A 7541-nucleotide genomic window follows, 5' to 3' on the forward strand; every position below is an offset into this window, starting at 1 on the left:
TCCTTGTTCGTGTATTACACCACAATATGCACCACATTGACTTAAGCGATTTGCAAGCTGGGTTGCCTCGCTCATGTGTTTACCCCTACGTTCCCGATTGTTCGGCTAGGGAGTAAAGGGAGCACCTCTACGATTGTCACGATCGGGTCACCCGAGCCAGACCTCAGACTGGGTGAAGCCGAAAGCTAGCACTCTTATAGTTATTCAATGATGGTCGGCACACAACGGAACTCATGAGTACAAACAATCTATTGCACAAGTCTCATAATAACAATGAGCACCGAAGAAAGGTATCAGTGGGGGTACTATTTTCTTCGAAGATGCTTCTTACTCTTCGCAGTAATATAGCATAAGTTCCCTGAGCGCACTTTGTCTGTTACAGCCTTATGGCCTGATTGCCTGGTTATTGGAAACACCATCGATATTCTCGACCGATGGAGTACATAACACTTTTTGGTCCTTAACCGAAGAGGGAGAAGCCGACGGTCGGTTAAGATGCGTTTAAAGTTCGGTTGAACATAGATATGATATAAGTACTTCGGTACATGCAATCATTCTTCTGCCCAAGTCACTTGGGGGCTCTTAAGTTTATTTGAGCCGTTTTATAATTAGTGTTCTTCTTCTCAGTCATTGCAAAGTTCTATTATTATTATTTATCACTCCTTTTTTCGACGCGAGTGTGCGGTCACTAGCCGGGGAGCCTAATTTCTCTCTCAAAGCCGCTAGAGTTTAGTTTGATAAACTGGCCTAATGAGAAGTACTCCGCCTTCGGGATAGGAGGTTGAAGCCGTAGGCTGACCCGCTCGAAGTCTTGAGATAGGATGTGTCATGTTAAAGGATGACGGAAGCACTTCTTTTTTCTAAGACCAATTTTCGGATTGGCACCGAACACTTGATCTTGTTCGGACGTCATGTTTTTACTGACGTTTCTTGGTTTTCCAAGCTTTTTGGCACTTTTAAACTATTTGTGCTTTTCCAGCATTAGTCTCGCAGTGCAACGCCGGACACCTTTAGGGATTCGGCAAAAAACATTCTCAGATATTGCTATATATGCATCGGTTTCGAATTGTGTCTTCGGTCAATAGTTGGGTTGCCCGGATCCTGCACTTGCTTCCTACGTTCCGTTTTGTTCGGCTAGGCGTGCAAAGGGAGAACCACTGCGATTGTGCTTCCAGCTCACATGGTTAAGCACCTTAGTGGAGAAAGCCGAAAACTGACTATCACAATAAGCGTAAACTGGTCAGCGATCCGATGACTATGATGGGCCATTCATAACATTGGCCGAAGTGTTTACGGCTTGACCTCGACTGTCGCCGAACACTACCGGGGGCTATTAACTGGCCTCCCAAACTAAATCCTCAATATTTTGCTCTTACATTCGAGCTGAGGTTTCATGATCATGCTTAGCATGACAACCCAAAGAAAGGAACCGATAGCGGGACTATTTTCTTTGGAATACATTTCATCTGTTAAACAATAATATAACATATCTCACTGCGTACCTTTGTTTATAAAACTGTGTGGCCATATTGCCTTGTTTGTCGTAAATCTTTGCCCTCATAAAGGCTTTATAAAGTAGGACAAACACTCCTCGGCTACTGGCCAAGGAGGTGGAAGCCGATGGTCGGTCAACAAAGTTTTGTACAATGCGGATCCGAGCATTAATGACGTAAAGTACTTGGATACATAGAGTCATTACACATAATTTCTGATTTTACTATGGATATTGATCCTTAATTCAGCCACCCGTGCCCGCATTAAGGCTCGAGGGCTACTGGGCTTCGGGCTTATTATTTACAAATATTAAAGGGGCACATCGATCCCCTGATCTGGTGTTGCCACCCGACCAGTGTCTCGGGGGCTACTGCATTGCTTGTCCAATGCAGAAAATTTTATGTGCAATATAGTTTCCGAGGAGATTTTGATCCTCAGGTTGGTCGGCCGCACCCGACCTGAGTCTTGAGGATTGAGCACGCCGCTTTTGTGTCCCGAAGTATTCTACCGAGCTAGGACTTGATCCTCAGGCCGATTTTGCAAATCAACCTGAGTCTCAGCGGCTACTGGGATCAGTGGTCTTATGTCATCCTTCATGTGCATCTCGGGTTTTAGACTGATACACACCTTGAGGGCTACTGGCTATATATCTCGGCAGAGAATAAATTGCACCAATAAAAAATATTGACAAAAAATCAACCCATAGTCAGGGTGGTGCACCACCTCGGAAGCAGTCCGGCATAAAGCTCGGGCGCTAGTGGCTGGCTCCATAGAGGGCATTTCTGGCATTAAGCTCAGCTAAACTCCTTCAACTTTTTTGAACCAAGGTGATATGACACCTCGGATATAGTCCGGCGTTGGAGCTCGGATATATTTTGGCGTTGGAGCTCGGATATACAGTCCGGCGTTGGAGCTCGGATACATAGTCTGGCGTTGGAGCTCGGATACATTCCGGCGCTAGAGCTGGGAAGCGGTCCGGCGTTGGTGCTTGGCTGCAAAAGATACCTCGAATGAAGTCCGGCGTTGGAGCTTGGACGCAAGAGGACCCTGCCTCCCGGGAACAACTTCAAACCCGAGGTGTGGCATAAAAATAAACAAGGCATTGATAAAGGCCAGAAACTTAAAGGGGCTCCTCGGATACCCGACGTGTAAACTCATCGAATGCATTTCTGCGATCCTCAAGATCGAAGATAAAGAAGATTTGTTGAACCAATTTTCAAGACCAGCAACCGAAGATGAAGAACAGTTCGGAAGAATCGAGGAGCGTCCCTAACTTGAAGACCGGTTCAGGGGGCTACTGACGGTGTCCTGGACTAGGGGGTACTCACCACGTCGTCTCCCGATCTATTAGATTGGGCCGAGGACCCCCGTGGCCGTATACTCATGGGCCAGTTCGGACGGCTACTGCATACAAGGAAGATTCAACAAGACTTGGCGATCAAGACAAGGACTTCTCCCCATCGGCGTATTCGGCTAGGACTCTTGTTATCCTAGGCCTCCGGTGCATTATATAAACCGAGGCCAGGCTAGTCGATAGAGATACAATATATACAACAATCATACCATAGGCTAGCTTCTAGGGTTTAGCCTCCTTGATCTCGTGGTAGATCTACTCTTGTACTACCCATATCATCAATATTAATCAAGGAGGACGTAGGGTTTTACCTCCATCAAGAGGGCCCGAACCTGGGTAAAACATCGTGTTCGCTGCCTCCTGTTACCATCCGGCCTAGATGCACAGTTCGGGACCCACTACCCGAGATCCGCCGGTTTTGACACCGACAGGGGGTGATTCACATGGTTTAGAAAAGCTCAGGGGGTTAAATACCCAGTTTTAGACCTCAGGGGGTAAATTGGCCCATTTGTGAAACATCGGGGGGTTATGTGGACTTCTCTCGTCTATATTCATGATCATTGTCTTAGATATCGTCATAACTACACGCTTTTCTATCAATTGGTCAACGGTAATTTGTTCACCCACCGTATGCTTTGTTCAAGAGAGAAGCCTCTAGTGAAACCTATGGCCCCGGGTCTATTTTTTACCATATTATTTTCAGATTTATAAAACCAAAAATACCTTGCTGCAATTTATTTACTTTTGCCTTTTTATTTATCTTTTATACCTATCTCTATCAGATCTCACTCTTGCTAGTGACCGTGAAGAGATTGACAACCCTTTTTTCGCATTGTGTGCAAGTGTTTGTTAGTTTGTGCAGGTGCATCTATTGGGGACTTGCTTGCGCCTCCTACTAGATTAATACCTTGGTTCTTAACTGAGAGAAATACTTATCTCTACTTTGTTGCATCACCCTTTCCTCTTCAAGGGAAAAATCAACGCAAGCTCAATATGTAGCACTAAGTTGCCTAGTGCCTCACTGCTTGTCATATTGGAGAAACTAATCATATTTCTCATTACTACGCATGCTCAATGCTCAATGGACAATATATATAAAATCTACAGTAAAAAATTAATGCAACAAGTGTACAACCTCTTTGGCGAAGCCATGTCGATCTTAGCATCATTGGGTTCGTCGTTGAGGATGTTGTGGCTGATGTGGCTATCGGAGGCGGGGAAGAAGATATTAGGCATCTGGAGATGGAGCCGAGGATAGTGCTCCGCTGTGATGGAGGGTTTCATCGTTGGAGCATCTTTCGTGAGGTGTACGACGACGAGGCTGAATGAGGATGTAACGCCCACGATGCGACTATATCTCCCACCTGTCGAAGCACGACTTAGAGGCATAACCGCATTGTAAGCAATGTCGCAAGTAGGGTAATCTTCACACAACCCATGTAATGAATAAGGAAAAGAGGTACATAGTTGGCTTACACTCGCCACGTCACACAATAGCATAAATATCATTACATTCATCCAGATACAATCAAGGTCCGACTACGAAACCAAAATAAAGAACAACCCCAAATGCAACAAAGTCCCCGATCGCCCCAACTGGGCACCACTACTGATCGTCTGGAAAGGAAACATAGTATTGTCCTGAGTCCTCATCGAACTCCCACTTGAGCTCAGTCGAATCTCCTGGAGCGGTATCATCGGTCCCAGCATATGGTTTTGGAAGTAATCTGTGAGTCATGGGGACTCAGCAATCTCACACCCTCGCGGTCAAGACTATTTAAGCTTATAGGAAAGGTAAAAGGTATGAGGTGGAGCTGCAGCAAGCACTAGCATATTTCGTGGCTAACATACGCAAAAGAGAGCGAGAACAGAAGGCAAAGGCATGGTCAGTAAACTATGATCAAGAAGTGATCCTAGAACAACCAACGTTCAAGCACAACACAAGACCGTGTTCTCTTCCCGGACTCCGCCAAAAAGAGACCATCACGGCCACACACTCTGTGGATTCATTTTAATTAAGTTAAGATTAAGGTTTTCTACAACCGGACATTAACAAATTCCCATCTGCCCATAACCGCGGGCACGACTTTCGAAAGTTCAAATCCCTGCAGGGGTGTCCCAACTTAGCCCATCACAAGCTCTCACGGTCAATGAAGGATATTCCTTCTCCCAAGACAATCAAATTAGACTCGGAGTCCTGGTTACAAGACATCTCGACAATGGTAAAACTAAACCAGCAAGCCGCCCGATGTGCCGACAAATCCCGATAGGAGTCGCACATATCTCGTTCTCAGGGCACACCGGATGAGCCAGACGTCGGGTAGGCCAGCCCAGAGTTGCCCCTGGTGGCACCGGACATCGCCCAGTTTGGACCAACACTTAGAGGAGCACTGACCCGGGGATTTAAAATAAAGATGACCCTCGGGCTCCGAAAACCCAAGGGAAAAAGAGGCTAGGTGGCAAATGGTAAAACCAAGGTTGGGCATTGCTGGAGGAGTTTTATTCAAGGCGAACTGTCAAGGGGTTCCCATTATAACCCAACCGTGTAAGGAATGCAAAATCAAGGAACATAACACCCGTATGACGGAAACTAGGGCGGCAAGAGTGGAACAAAACACCAGGCAGAAGGCCGAGCCTTCCACCCTTTACCAGGTATATAGGTGCATTAAAGTAGACAAGATAATATAATGATATCCCAACAATAAACATGTTCCAACAAGGAACAACTCCAAACTTCACCGGCAACTAGCAACGCTATAAGAGGGGCTGAGCAAAGTGGTAACATAGCCAAACAACGGTTTGCAAGGACAAGGTGGGTTAGAGGTTTGACATGGTAATATGGGAGGCATGATAAGCAAGTGGTAGGTATCGTAGCATGGGCTTAGCAAAAGAGAGAGCATCTAGCAAGCAAAGATAGAAGTGATTTCGAGGGTATGGTCATCTTGCCTGCAAAGTTCTCTGAGTTGACGTTAGCTTGATCCTCATAAGCATACTCAACGGGTTCCTCGATCATGTACTCGTCTCCCGGCTCTACCCAAAGCAAGAACACAAGAAAAGGGAGACACAATCAACCACGTGCAATGCACGAGCAACATGATGCAAAACATGGCATGATATGCGGGATGCGATATGCGATGCATATGCATGCTTCGGAAAAGAATGATTGAACGTGGACTCAACATGGAAATACAAGAGTGCCACTGGAAAGAGGAGTTGATTTCGGTCGAAAACGGTATCAAGATCACCGGAATCGGATGCACGGTTTGCAAATGGCAAGCAAAACAAATATGGCACCGATCTGCGATTAACAGCATGAGGCCTCCTAAATGCATCAAGAACAACAAGCTACTGCACTCTAACATAGCAACAAAATACATGGCAGGGATCCACTCAAGATGCTTGACAAAAGATGAACACTGAGCTACGGCTAATTCACTCAATAGCAGGTTCAAACAAGCATGGCAAAAGTGCAAAAGATAACAGGTTACAGACTTTGTGAAATAAACAGCATGCCAGGAATTTAACATCAGGAAGCAATGTTTAGAGCAAGATAACAACATGCTACAGGAACATATCATGGCAAAGCAAGGCATGGCATGAAGCTACTCAAAGCATACAACAAAAGTCCCTTACTGACCATAAGCCGAAAGGGATCAGAAAATACAATGGTAAGCATGTGAACATAGCAATTATCACCAACAGATTCAGACTTAGAAGAAAACTGGAACATGGCAAAACATATATTAAGTAGGCATGTTTATGAGCTCGATGCACTCACCACAAGGCATTGCATGACAAACTAAGCATACACCCAGCAAGTAGACATGGCATAGAAGCTAAACATGGCAAGAACAACATCATAGCATGCACGGATCAACTACAACAAGCTCGGCAAAATTGCTTAACACGTAAACATTCTGCCAGGAACATTTTATAGCAAAAGTAGAGCTCGGTTGACTCAGGCTAGGTGCTCCATAATTGCAAACAAATACATGGATGGAAAGGGCACAACAATATATACAAAACATCCTTACTGATCATGCTCAAAAGAGGCATGGATCACTCTGGAGCAACAAGAATACATGGCATAAAAATATAGTCAAGAAAATGACTTAGAAGATTTCTAAGTCACTGAAATCAGCAACATTACGAGGGCTACTTTGCATGCTTGTGCTAGTCACCACAGAGATCACAAAAATACATAACATCCACCCCTGTAAAGATGGCATGGCATACTTCAAAACACATGTAGGGCTCAAGTTCATAGGAGGCACACAACAATCATGGCAAAAATGACAAAAGTCCAATTACTGATAAGAATCTGAAACTAATATAAACTAGCACTCTTGCAACAACATTTAGGGCATCAAGATGAACTCAAATGAACATGGTGCAATGGAATGAAATGAAGTACTCGTCGAGACGAACAATTTGATATGCTACACGCTCAAAATGGAGCCACGGGTGCAGAGTTATGATGTGATGAACATATGCAAAAATTACTGAGAGAGGGAAAAAGTCAACCGTCTCAGATCGGATCTAGGGTTCGTGCACGGGATTCGAGGATCGCTGGAGAACACTATAGACGGCCGAAGCATCGCGGGGTTTCGCCGGAGAGGAGGAGGCAACGGGGACTTGCCGGAGAGGAGGGGCTCGCGTGCCGGAGCTCGCTGGCGTCAGGCGGCGAGGTGGC

This window comes from Triticum aestivum, chromosome 5A (genome assembly GCF_018294505.1).
Source record: "Triticum aestivum cultivar Chinese Spring chromosome 5A, IWGSC CS RefSeq v2.1, whole genome shotgun sequence".
In the NCBI taxonomy this organism is placed as follows: domain Eukaryota; kingdom Viridiplantae; phylum Streptophyta; class Magnoliopsida; order Poales; family Poaceae; genus Triticum; species Triticum aestivum.